At 37.1% G+C, this 14,265-nt stretch overlaps 1 long non-coding RNA gene across 3 annotated transcripts in view; it reads left to right on the top strand.

The window, feature by feature from the left end:
- The window catches only part of LOC139363773 (uncharacterized), a 162,291-nt gene extending 151,442 nt beyond the window's left edge, over positions 1-10,849 (top strand). For all 3 annotated transcript variants that reach the window (XR_011624698.1, XR_011624700.1, XR_011624699.1), the window contains exon 5: positions 10,396-10,849. This is a non-coding gene — a long non-coding RNA (uncharacterized lncRNA). The remainder of the gene's footprint in view (positions 1-10,395) is intronic.
- Positions 10,850-14,265: the final 3,416 nt, after the last annotated feature.

The following is a 14,265-nucleotide window of genomic DNA, read 5'->3' on the forward strand; positions in this document are numbered from 1 at the left end:
CTTTCTCAAGTGAATCCGGCTCATTTTCCTGGTGAAGTTCACACATTTTAGCTTCCAATGTCTTTTCTGAATCCTTATTTTTCCACCTGCATGAAAAAAAAAATACCTCTTTGATGTTTGTACTCTTCCACACGATAATTGCTTATTATATGGCTACTCTCTGTTGGCTAAAACACTTTGGTCATCCTGCTTGCAAAATTCCTCTCTGCCCCAAATTATGCCATTGTGCCGAATGACTTCAGAGTTTACAGGGCCCCATTTACTATGGTTTGAATATGCACTCCAAAGTACATGTTCTGGAACCTTAATTCCCAATGCAGCAATGTTGGGAGGCGGAAACTTTAAGAGGTGATTATGATATGAGGGCCCTACCATCACAAATGAATCAATGCCATTACTGTGGGAGTGGGCTCATGATAGAAGGATGAATTTGACCTTATTTCCTCTGTCTGTCTCTCACACTTGCTGTATGATGCCTTCCTCTATGGGATGATCCTCACGAGATGCTAATGGCATGCTTTTGGATTTCTTAGCCTCAAGAGCTATGAGCCCAATAAACTTCTGTTCTTTATAAATTATTCAGTATGTGGTATCCTGTTATAGCAGCAGAAAACAGAGTAATACAGAAAATTGGAGCCACAGATGTGGTGACTCATGTCTGTAATCCCAGTACTTTGGGAGGCCAAGGCAGGTGGATCACCTGAGGTCAGGAGTTCAATACCAGCCTGGCCAACATGGTGAAACCCCATTTCTACCAAAAATACAAAAATTAGCTGGGCATGCTGGCATGCGCCTATAGTCCCAGCTAGTCGGGAGGCTGAGGTGGGGTAATTACTTGAACCTAGGAGGTGGAGATTGCAGTGAGCTGAGATTACCCCACAGTACTCTAGCCTGGATGACAGAGTGAGAGGCCCTGTCTGGAAAAACAAAAAACAAAAAACAAAAAACAAAAACTGGTACAGAAAAGTGAGGCTGTGGCTATAACAAATACCTGAAAATGTGGAAGTGGTTTTGGAGCTGGGTAATGGGTAGAGGCTGGAAGACTTTGGAGGAGCAGGTTAAAGAAAACCTGTACTGCAGTGAATAGAGCAATAAGAGTGATTCTAGTGAGGGCTCAGAAGAAGAAGAGACCTTCACTTCTGGAAGAGGAGAAGTGGAGAAAGTTGGAATCTTCTTAGAGATTCCTTAAGTAGTCACGGCCAGAATGTTGGTAGAAATATGGACAATAAAGGTCATTCTGATAAGATCTCAGATGGAAATGAAGCACAATGTATTAGAAAGGGAATAAATGTCATCTTTCCTATACCGTTGTAAAGAACTTGGTGGAATTGTGTCCATGTCCTAGGACTTTATGGAATGTAGAACTTATGTGCAATGAACTAGGGTATCTGGTGAAAGAAATAGCTAAGCAGCAAAGCATTCAGGCTGCTGCATGGCCACTTTTAACTGCATACAGTGAGATGTCACTTCTTTAATTTTAAAGGCTTAAACTGTCTTTCCACATCAGCCATACACTTCCTTATTCACATTGTAGATCCTGTGTCACCCTGAATCCCATAACAGTACTTGTTTTACCACCATAATACCTAACACAGATTAAGCACTTACTATGCACTAGGGCACTGAGCTGTAATTTTTAGATTTATTGTTTTATTTAATTTTGAAATCAACTCTGTGAAGTAGGTACTATTTTGGTCCCCATTTTACTGAGAGAGAAAATGAGGCTCTGAGTGGTTAAGTAAAGTATTCAAGACCATACAGTAAGAAAATGGTAGAGCTTGGATTAAAAACAATTATATCTTTGCAAAGTTCAAGGTTTTAACTCCCACAATATAAACATTATGCTCTTTAACGCTACCACCCACTCTCAGTACCTGTCATTCAGTGCCATTACTCCTGATCCTTAGTCTTATGGTGAATTCTAAGAGCTCCTTGGGTTGCCTGATCCTTCTATACATCTTAGCTTCTCTCCATTTTCATTTTCTTTATTACTAAGTATAGATCCTGTGGACTATCATTGAACTATGCTCTCTTGATAGGTTCTCCCACTTTCTTTCCTGTTGTCCTTCACTCACACCTGCCTAGAGAATCTCTAACCCACTCTACAAATGGGTGGCCAAGCATTTGGGAGAAAAATCACCCAAAAGTGTAAAAATGCAAATCTTACTTCCTTTATTTAGTATGTACTAAAAGTAACTCTTTATTCTGCCATAACAAATTAGTTTCTCATTTAAACAACTACTGATTGACAGAAACTATATCTTAGTCAGTTTAGGTATTTTCCCTCTTTTTCTGAAATTGTATCTAATTTTCAGGGAATTTACATATCTTAAAGTGAAAGTTGGGAGGTGAGGGTGGGAGGAGAAAGACCTTTCCTTGTAGTTGTCAAAAAACCTCACTGTAATTCATTGAGATGTCTGCATTTAGGTTGGTTTTTGGCACAGGAGGGAGGTGACTGCTTCATTCTGCCTCATTGCTTACTTTTAAAAAAATTCAGTAGCTTTAGGGGTACAAGTGGTTTTCGGTTGCAAGGTGAAGTCTAGAATTTTGGTGTCCCCATTACCTGACTAGTGGACATTGTACCCAATAGGTAGTTTTTCATCCTTCCCTCCCTTCCCACCCTCCCTTCTTCTGAGTCTCCAATGTCTCTTATAGCATTCTGTATGTCTTTGCATGCCCAAAGCTTAGCTCCCACTTATAAGTGGTATTTGGTTTTTGATTCCTGCATTACTTCACTTAGAATAATGGCCACCACAGGGCAATCAGGCAAGAGAAAGAAATAACGCATATTCAAATAGGAAGAGAGGAAGTCAAATTGTCTCTGTTTGCAGATGACATGATTTTATATTTAGAAAACCCTATTGTCTCAGCCCCACAACTCCTTAAGCTGATAAGCAACTTCAGCAAAGTCTCAGGAGACAAAATCAATGTGCAAAAATCACAAGCATTCCTATACACCAAGAACAGACAAACAGAGAGCCAAATCATGAATGACTGCCCATTCACAATTACTACAAAGAGAATAAAATACCTAGGAATCCAACTTACAAGGGATGTAAAGGACCTCTTCAAGGAGAACTACAAATCACTGCTCAATGAAATAAAAGAGGATACAAACAAATGGAAAAACATTCCATGCTCATGGATATGAAGAATCAATAACGTGAAAATGGCCATATTGCCCAAAGTAATTTATAAATTCAATGCTATCCCCGTCAAGCTACCATTGAGTTTCATCACAATTTGAAAAAACTACCTTAAATTTCATATGGAACCAAAAGAGTCCATATAGCTGAGACAATCCTAAGCAAAAAGAACAAAGCTGGAGGTATCATGCTACCTGACTTCAAACTATACTACAAGGCTACACTAACCAAAACATCATGGTACTCTTACCAAAACAGATATATAGTCCAATGGAACAAAACAGAAACCTCAGAAATAACACCACACATCTACAACCATCTGATCTTTAACAAACCTGACAAAAACAAGAAATAGGGAAAGGATTCCCTATTTAATAAATGGTGTTAGGAAAACTGGCTAGCCATACGCAGAAAACAGAAACTGGATCCCTTCCATATACTTTATACAAAAATTAACTCAAGATGGATCAAAGACTTAAATGTAAAATACCAAACCATCAAAACCCTAGAAGAAAACCTAGGCAATAACATTCAGGACATAGACATAGGCAAAGACTTCATGACTAAAACACCAAAAACAGTTGCAACAAAAGCAAAAATTGACAAATGGGATCTAATTAAACTAAAGAGCTCCTGCACAGCAAAAGAAACTATCATCAGAGGGAACAGGCAACCTACAGAATGGAAGAAAATTTTTGCAATCTACTTGTCTGACAAAGGTCTAATATCCAGAATCTACAAGGAACTTAAACAAATTTACAACAAGAGACAACCCCTGCAAAAAGTGGGCAAAGGATATGAATAGACACTTATCAAGTGAAGACATTTACACGGCCAACAAACATATGAATAAAAACTCATCATCACTGATCATTAGAAAAATGCAATTCAAAACAATGAGATACCATCTCATGCCAGTTAGAATGGCAATTATTAAAAAGTCAGGAAACAATAGATGCTGGCAACGTTGTAGAGAAATAGGAACGCTTTTACATTGTTGGTGGAAGTGTAAATTAGTTCAACCATTATGGAAGACAATGTGGCAGTTCCTCAAGGATCTAGAGCCAAGGAAATACCATTTGACCCAGCAATCCCATTACTGGGTATATACCCAAAGGATTGTAAATCATTCTACTATAAAGACATATGCACACGTATGTTTGTTGCAACACTATTTACAATAGCAAAGACTTGGAACCAACCCAAATGCCCATCAATGATAGACTGGAGGGAGAAAATGTGGCATTATGTACACCATGGAATAGTATGCAGCCATAGAAAAGAATGAGATTATGTCCTTTGCAAGGACATGGGTGAAGCTGGAAGCCATCATCCTCAGCAAACTATACAGAAACAGAAGACCAAATACCACATGTTCTCACTCATAAGTGGGAGTTGAAAAATTCAACACATGGACACAGGGAGGGGAACAACACACACTGGAGCTTGTCGGGAAGTGGGGGGCAAGGAGAGGGAGAGCATTAGAACAAATACCTAATGCATGTGGGGCTTAGAACTTAGATGATGGGTTGATAGGTGCAACAAACCACATGGCACATGTATACCTATGTAACAAACCTGCACATTCTGCACGTGTATCCCGGAACTTAAAGTAAAAGAAAAAACAAACAAACAAACAAAATAATGGCCTCCAGTTCCATTCAGGTTGCTGCAAAACACATTATTTTATTCTTTTTTTGTGGCTGAAGAGTATTCCATGGCATATTTACCACATTTTCTTTATCCACTCATTGGTTTATGGGCACTTAGGTTGATTTCATATTTTGCAATTATGAATTGTGCTGTGATAAACATATGTCATCACCTACTTAAAGGCACCTACAGTTCTGTCAGTCACTGGGCCATTTTTTTATGCTAGGCTGTGGCACTGAGGGATTTAGCAACATCCAGCATGATGTGGTTTCAGAAACAATGGATAAGTTATGTGCCTGTGCCCACGAGCCTAAGCAACCTCACAGAGTCTCTCCCACTGTGCATGCCAAACCCGCGTGCCAGTTTTCTAAAACTTTTGACCTCAGCTGCACTTGAGATATCTCCACATTCCATCTTATTTATTTCATTTATGTTAATGTCTCAGGGAATTATGGTGATGATGGTGAGGGAGGAGGGGATGACAGGCTGCCATCTTTTTGAAATCCCCTGTGGGTATTCTTGGCTTCTTATTCTTTCTTCACATTCCATCAAATTTAGACTCTATCATTAAGTTCTGTTGATTTTTATCTTGAAGTCATCCCTTAATCTTGGACCTACTCCCTAAGATCCCATTCATACTGCCACTCTGCTAATAGATACCCCTAAATGACCCTATCGTGTCTCTCCCACATTGTTGCAGCAGCCTCCGAATTTGCACCCCCACTTCTGGGTCTGTCTGCTTCCCACAGCAATGTATTCTACATATTGCAGCTAGAAAACTCTTTGTAAATTGCAAATACAATCACATAACTTCTTTTCAAGAAATCTTTTTGTAGCACCCAAAGTTCATAATAAATAAATAATAAAGTTCATATTCTTTATGTTGCTTACAGAGGCCCCAGTAACCCAGAACCCAGCCCCTGGCAAACTCTCTAGTCTCATCTTCAGATACTTCTTCCTGTCATCCACTTTGGGCTTTAGCCATGCACTTAGACCTTTTTATAAGCTGTTCCCTTTGTCCTTAATTACCGATCCTCACTTGTGCACCCATCTGGAGCTTACTTTTTCTTTATGTCTAAACTTAGACTCAATTTCCAGACCTCCTGAGACAGATCACTGCCACCCTATATGCTTCCATAAGTGCTTACCAGGCTGCCTTGTTAATGCCTGTTCATTGACTGCATCTCTTTCCTGACTGTGAGAACCTGGGGATCCAGCATCATGTGGGTGTTCATTATCATTAAGTTCTTACAGAGAATAGTAGATAAAAATCCAGTAATTTAGACTCTCCTGTTTTTCAACGACACAAAATATAAGATAAAACTGTCTTATTTTTTACATAAGCATCCATGTATTTAATAAAAAACTTTTGCCCATGAGGGTTGTTAGAAATAGAAATTTTTTTTTGGAGAACTGGTATGTTAACTTCTGTCATATGTCTTTTATATTACATATTATTAAAACAGCAATTAGATGCCACTATACCTCAGAATAGCTAAACATAAGAAGATTGATAATACTACATACTGGTGAAGTTGCGGAACTGCTGTAACTTTCATACATTGTCGATGGCATGTAAATTGGTACAACTGCTTTAGAAAACTGTTTAACTTATCCACTAAAATTGAATATTTGCATACTTATCAGTTAGTCATTCTCATGTACTGCAAAAGATATGATGATAATGTTCACAGAAACATTATTTGTAATGGCCCCCAAATGGAATCAGTCCAATTGTCCATCCACAATAACACAGACGATATGTTCATTTAAAAGTAAAATGTTGTATATTTATCCTATGAAGTACCATATAGCACCAGTAATGACTAGACTGTAGCTACACACATAAACATTGCTGAATCTTATGGCTGTTTTTATTTATATAAAGTTCACTATAGACAAAACTAACTTACAGGATTAGAAGTCAAGAGAGTAGTAGGCTTTGAGGAAGAATAGTGATTGGAAAGGTGAATGAAGGGGAATTTTGGGGTGTTAGAATGTTCTGTTTCTTAACTTGGATGGTAGTTACATGGCATATTTATTTTGTGATAATTTGTATTTTATGATTTGTGTACATAAATGTATAATTTGTGCATATTTCTGTATGTGTGTTATACTTCAACAAAAATGTAGGCACCTCCCCAAACCAAGCTGATAATTGTTTATCTGCATGAAAGCAGAAATATGATCAAATATAAATTAGAAGAGGCCACCTTTACTATGTTCTTTACCTAAGTATACAAGTTTTACCAGCATAAGGCCAATACTGTCCTTCTGGAAGCTCCATAAAGGCTCCTTTAAGCATTATAATTTCAAAGTAACCTATCAGGAGAGCATTACTCCAAAGCAGAGATTCTTAACTTTGTAGTTCCATTGGCAATTTGGCATGAGACCTATAAATTTCTTCCCAGAAGGAAGAAATGTTTCTAAGTGTATAAAATAAAAAGAATGCATGCAAAATTACAAAGGAAATTCATTATAGTGTAATTATAAAAATATAAAAAATGAATTTTAGTTAACACATTAAATAATATGACAGCACATTTATGCTGTGGTTTGAGTTTGTGTCTCCTCCAAATTCATTTAATCTTCAATGTTATAGTATTAGAAGGTGGGGCATTTGGGAGGTAATTAGGTCATTAGGGCTCCACTTTCATGAACGGGATTCATGCCTTTATAACAGAGAGGCCAGAGAGATAGCTAGCCCCTTCCACCATTTGAGAATGCAGTGAGATGTATCCTATGAATGAGAAAGTAAACCCTCATTAGACATTGATTCTGGCGGTGTTTTGATCTTGAATTTTCCAGCCTTCAGAACGATGAGTAACAAATTTCTGTTGTGTATAAGCTACCTAATTTTTGGCATTTTTATTACAGCAGCTGAATATATCAAGACAATTTAAATATAGGCAAATTACAGTTAAAAATTTTTTTTAAGAGGTAGGTCAGGGTGAAGGTTATTGACACATTGCTATGTCACTTTACAAAAGGGTGCATCTTACAGGAATTTAAACAATCTCATTGGAATTGTCCAGTTTTGGGAAACTTGAAACAGTGATGAAGATGACTTACGTCTGTCCATGTCTTGATGAATAAACAATTGTAGATAGAAAATATCAGAAAGCAGAGTAGATGCCTGGACCACCAACATAAGATTGCCACCATTTTGGTGATGAAATGACTTCTAGGTGCCAAGTAGTTGGCTAGCCATGTATCCTGAGTGGCTATAAGTAGAAAGATCACAATTGCATATCATCTGGTGGTAGTTCTAATAGCCACTGTAATTTTTAAGAATTGGTGAAAAAAATACTTGAAGTATATGTGATAGCTCTGCTGTGATATGAAAATATCTTTGGTTTCTATTGATGATAAAGTCATAAACACTGATAATGCTTCCATGGTTTGTTGCCCATTTTCATGATGAAGGAAATGTTACATTTATTGAGAGGTTAGAGGTTAGCGAAGTAAAGATGAAAGTAAAGATGCAATTTTTTTCCCATCCAAGTATGAGTTCCCTGAACGATAACCTAGGTTAAGAACTGCTGCTCAAAAGTGAAGGTAGAAGTTATAGGAAAGTGGTGAAACAAAGATTGTCAGTAATCACAAGCAACACTTTAGGCTTTTTTTTAAGACCAGGTAAAGAGCTGAGGGTAATATTAAAGGTAAACAAAATGTTTCACATATTCAGTGCTCCCAGGAGAGCAAAACCTCTGAATAAGAAGCCAGCTGTTGACCCCATTCCTTTATTGTTTATGCTAAGTCATCTCGGTGGGATTGGACACTTGGAAGCATAAACTGACAGATAGAAACATTTTAATTTTTTCTTATATAAGTTATCTCCGCATACATGTAGATTACAGAATAAAATGGTTTAATAACTCCTGCTCATTATTACAGTCTTAGATCAGCCTAAATGTCACCTTCTTTAAGAAGCCCTTCCATGGTCCCTGCTCCCTCTTCCCAAAGCACCTGAAATTATGCTATATTGTGCACTCACCACCCTGATAGTTTTGTTTTAGGATTTGTTCTTTTATTTCACTACCTTCTAAGCTCCATACATAGGGACATATCTGTCTTATTCTTGCTTTATCCCTAGCAAATAGCAGTGTCTCAAATATGGTATGCACTCAACAAATATCTATGGGACAAACAAGTGAATAAGTAAGTTACTGAATGCTTTCTCAATCCATCTCTCTCCTGTTTGTTAAAGTTAGTCATGATGGAGTGATGGGGAAGGGAAGAAAGAGTAGAACGGTAGGAGTTCTGATTTCATGGAGAACACTGACTTAATGCAGAATAATCACTGCATAATAGGGCTTTCAAAAATTTAGAGGTTGGGATATCAACATAACAAACAGATAAAACGTCCCTGACTAATAGAAGCATTGACAAAAGCAAAAGTGAAAATGCCTCTTCTTTTGTATGGGCAAGCCTCTTAAATCCTGTGTGTGTTCTCCTCAATTTTACCTAAGAGCTCATAATTTTTATTAACCTTTTAGAGTTAGGTAACTAACCTAGTAAAATACAGAAGTACAGTTCGATGAAAATAACAGTTTCCCAAGGCTTTCTGAGAATTACACTGCTGAGTAAATTAAATTCACCGTAGAGGAGATCAGCTGTGACTAATCTAGATTTTTTTTTCCATATTATTCTTGATTTATTTTTCCCAAGTCCACCAGACAAAACCAGCTTTCCTTCTGAGTGACTGCAATCTATGTTTTAATGCAAAATGATGTTTGTATTCCTAATGAGTAGCTCGTGTAACAGGAATAGGGTAGTTTTTTTTTTTTTCACCCAGTTTGGCACTGCTGAAAAGGCAAGATTTGTGGCCTTGATATATATTCTTGATTATTGTTGCACATTGTAAAATGTGTGTTTTTATAACGCCACAAGGACTAGGGCAAAGAAGAATGACCATCAGCACTACCCTTGTCCTTTAATTTTATTTTATAGCTTTATTGTTTGATAGTGTTCTTAGACGAACTGAACTTAGGTCCCCAATCCTTACAGAACGGGAGACGTATGCTCCTATATACTGGCAATATTGTTCACGATCATGAGACAGTAATAAAATCAAAAGATAATTGGCCTTGCCATTCAACTACTGCCATAAAGAATTCTACAACATAATTTTTTTAAAAATAGAAAACCAAACAAATAATATTTCCTATGGCATGTGTTCTTCAATAAATGAAAATTCAGTAATGGATAACTCTACCTTGCAAGGAAATTAGTTTTCTGATCAGAGAGTACATTTTGTAGCTAATTAATTCTGGCTTGCAGGTGCTAAAAGAGGAACAACCAGAGTTTGCCCCAGTCTATGGGTTCATAAGAGGAAGCATCCTATATCAAAACATTTCTTGGTTAAATAAACTCCCATGTGATCCATGAGGCTGGTCTTTGGGAGTTCATTCAGAAACTTTGTTGATCAAGTGCTGAATCAAGGCCAAGAATTTTTCCAAAGGAAAATCTTATTCATGTGTGGAGTTACTCCTGAGCTGCGCCTTCATATAAATGTTCCATGAGATAACATTAGCTATTTTTTTTTTTGAATTAGCAAAATGTAAACTCTACCACCTGTTCTCTTGGTTTCCAGAATATACAGATCTCTTCTCAGGCATCAGTAAGCAACTCCACTGTACTCATCAGATTATCGAAACATATAGATGACTGCACCACCTACTCTTCATCTGCTGAGATAAATTTCATTTGGGGAAGGATTTTGAAGGAGAGATACCATTCGTCTCCTCCGGGTGCTTTTGGTCCTATTCTAGGCTCTATTTAGAAATGAAATAACTGTATATGAGTACCATACTCATTTAGGCCTTTATAGAATCACCACAATTTGCTAACTTGTACATTCTTATATTGCTCAACTTATTATTCAAAATTGTTTTAAGAAACAACTGAATGGTACCTATGTCTACTTCTGTTGCTATATTAGAAAATGTATGTTAACAGTTAACTTTTGCAACAGAATTACCTATATAATGCTTCTGGAAAGAAATTTATTTTAGGATTTACTAACAAAGAAATCACCTCAAAATAAAATAAAACCCAAACTTTGTTTTCTCAGAAAAAAATGTTTTGCTTTTTTCTTTTAATGTACTTTGTAACACTATATTTGTTTTTTTTTTCCAGCTGCATTCTAGGAGACTCAGAATGAAATCTGAGGCATAATTATAGCAATTATATTAATCCTTGTTTAACACATTTGGGTACATTTTTTCTTAGTTTCCATTTTTTCATTTTCTATTTTATTACCCAGGCATAAATCTTTTATGACAATTTTTATCAAACAATTTTAGAAAGAAATTAGGTTCATTATATTCAAACAGCCAACCTCCACAACAGAAAGGAGACATATTTACTTAGTGCACAGAAGAGGGACTGACCATGTAGGCACTAACTGGATAAATACAGATCAAATGGACAAAGTCTATAATCAATACACAAGTATATATGTCCATAGAAGATTGCTTTCCCGGGTGGGAGAAATGAATTATAGTTTGCCATTATCCTCAGCAAACTAATGCAGGAACAGAAAACCACATACCACGTCTTCTCACTTATAAGTGGAAATTAAGTGATGGGAACACATGGACACATGGAAGGGGGCGACACACACTGGGGCCTAAAGGAAAATGAAGGGTGGGAGGAAGGAGAGAATCAGGAAAAATAACTAATGGGTGCTGGTCTTAATACCTGAGTGATGAAATAATCTGTACAACAACCCCCCATGACATGAGTTTACCTATGTAACAAACCTGCACATGTGCCTTTGAAGTTAAAAGTTATAAAAAGACCTTTGATTGGTAAATTTTGTCTGGTCTGATGGGAAGTCATAATTCTGGCCCTCCCTGATTGTGATGATTCCTGTAGTTGGACATGTCTCTGTGGGACCTATGGAACTATTACTAGAAATACAGGCTCCTGAGGGGCAGGAAGCATTTTAGCTGGTGTGTTTCATGCCTCCTTGCACCTGCACTGTTACCTGGGGGTGACTGCGACAGCCTTAACATTCCCCTCAGTGTGACTGAACTTTTCATGTTTCTTCCTGATTATAGGCTCCTGATTATATGATTATTTGCATTTCTCTAATGATCTCCTTCTTCTTAGAGCATTAACTTCAGAAAGCTTGCACTCTGTCCCTTTGAAATGTACATCTTCTACAACCTAAAAATGAATATCCTAAGGGTTTAGGAGCCATTCCTTTGAAATGTAGTGCTCAAGAAAGATAGGACTCCTCTCTCCCAGTGCTTGTGGAGAGGTAGGAGACTAACTCTGATAAGGGGCCATTAGTAAACAGAGATAGCCTAATAACATTGACCAACCTCCCCACTAAAGTCCTCCAGTACTTTTCCATTAGCTCATCACAACATTTAAAAATCCGCCTGCCTTTTATTCCAGAGGAGTTTAGTTCAGTCTCTGTCCATATTGCAGTAGTCTCGAATGAAGTCTTGCTCACCATTTTTAACAGGTTTCCAGTGCAATTTTTTCTTTTACAGAGGGGAGGTGAGGGAGCAATGAGAACAGCTGCTGGATGTCTGTGTAGACCATTGCATAAACTGCTGCAAGGACTTCACTTGAAGAATCCTGATGCTACACTTCCATGCTGGCAAACTGTGGTTCCTGTCCTATGTCTTTCAGAATCAGCTAAGGCCAAGTTGGGCCTGTGATAGTTTTGTGAGTCTGATTGTTTAGTTGAACATGAGAAGATCCCTCTTACTGGATGTCCTCTTATAATGACCTCATTCTGCTTTCTTGATACTAGTTTTCATTTTGCTTTCTGGTAGAATTTGTTTTCAATCAAAAGGCCAAGTAGAACCAGAAAGTGAAATAATGAGTCCTTATTAACTTGCTCCATAGTTTTCAGGAGTCCATTCTGTTTATTTCTGCCATTAATTATGCGACTCTAAATTATTATTTTATGGTTTTTGAGAAAATCCTCTTAGACTTACTCTTACAATGGGGCTACTTACTTGTGTTGGGACTGTTGAAGAACAGCTGAGGCATTTTAGTCAGTTACATGCAAGGAAAATAGCTTATTCACATTTAAAGGAGATAACTGGTATACAGTCAGCCCCCTGTAACTGTGGGTTCTGTGCCTGTGGATTTCACTGACTATAGGATCAAAAATATTTGGAAAAAGATTATTTGTTCAGAATATATACAGATATTTTCCTTGTTATTATTCCCTAAATAATATAGTATAACAACTATTTCATAGCACTTTAATCATGTTAGGTATCATAAGTAATCTAGAGATAAGATTTAAAGTATGTAGGAAGATGTGTGTAAGTTATCTGCAAATACTATACCATTTTATGTAAGGAACTTGAGCCTCTGTGAATTTTGGTATCCATGGGGGGTCCTAGAACAAATCTCCCATGGCAGGGATCACTGTACTGTCATCAAGGAACAGGAATTATAGGAACGTGGGTAAAGAAAAACAAAACAAAACAAACCATAGGAATTCTGGGATCAGTGGAGTTAGTATCTGCATTTTTTTGAGTGAAAGTGGGGTAAACTGATTACCTGGCAGTCAATAAGAAGTCACTGTGGATAACATGCCCTTGAGCAGGCTGGCTGGGGTTATCTTATAAAAAACCCCAAACCCATTTTAGCTGTATATGGATTCTTTGAAAAACTGTGAGAATTTATTGTGGAGTACATGCAATAGGCTGTCTCACTGTATTGTCTAGCAGGGTCTTTCATCAGTAACTTTCCCTTAATTATTAGTCCAGGTCTGCAGCATTTCCTCATCAGAATTTCTCAGCACATTCAGGTAGCCTCAGCTTGGGCAGGATGATGGTAGACGCTCCTTCATGAGGACTAAATGTATTTTTCAAAACAATTACATAGGTTCAATTGATCAAGCCAGAGACACTGTTCAGAGACCTATAGATAGAACAGAGAAGAACCAAATAAGGAAAGGAGGAAATTTGGGACTCATTTTAATCTTTTAAATGACCCTTTAAACGCATGTCACATATTTGAAGGAAAGTACATTTAGTACTTGGAAAAATTATTCCAAATATATTATACCTCAAATTAAAGCACATTCAGTCAGATAATGGATTGCTGCAAAATTATTATACATACTTTATCTAAAGAGCTGTCACAAATTTACAAATGAATATCACATTTTTGAAGTACTTAGAGAACACAGACTGCTTCCTTGGACTAATGCTAGCTGTCAGCTGTTAATGCATAATAATTATGTCTTCACTAATAGTTCTTCCAAGAAGTTGTTTTCTGTATCTCCTTATTGTGATTCTCACCATCTTATTCTACCTCCTCCTGTTTTTAATCTTACCTCTTTGATTGTTAATATTAGGCTATGCAAAGATGAATTTTCTAGAATACGAAAGAATTTAACAAATGATAGAATTTGCAGAGTCATGGATAGCACATGAAAACTACAAACATGGCAGAAGCTGAAACAAGAAAAGTAGGAAAAACA

This window comes from Macaca nemestrina, chromosome 6 (genome assembly GCF_043159975.1).
Source record: "Macaca nemestrina isolate mMacNem1 chromosome 6, mMacNem.hap1, whole genome shotgun sequence".
Classification (NCBI taxonomy): domain Eukaryota; kingdom Metazoa; phylum Chordata; class Mammalia; order Primates; family Cercopithecidae; genus Macaca; species Macaca nemestrina.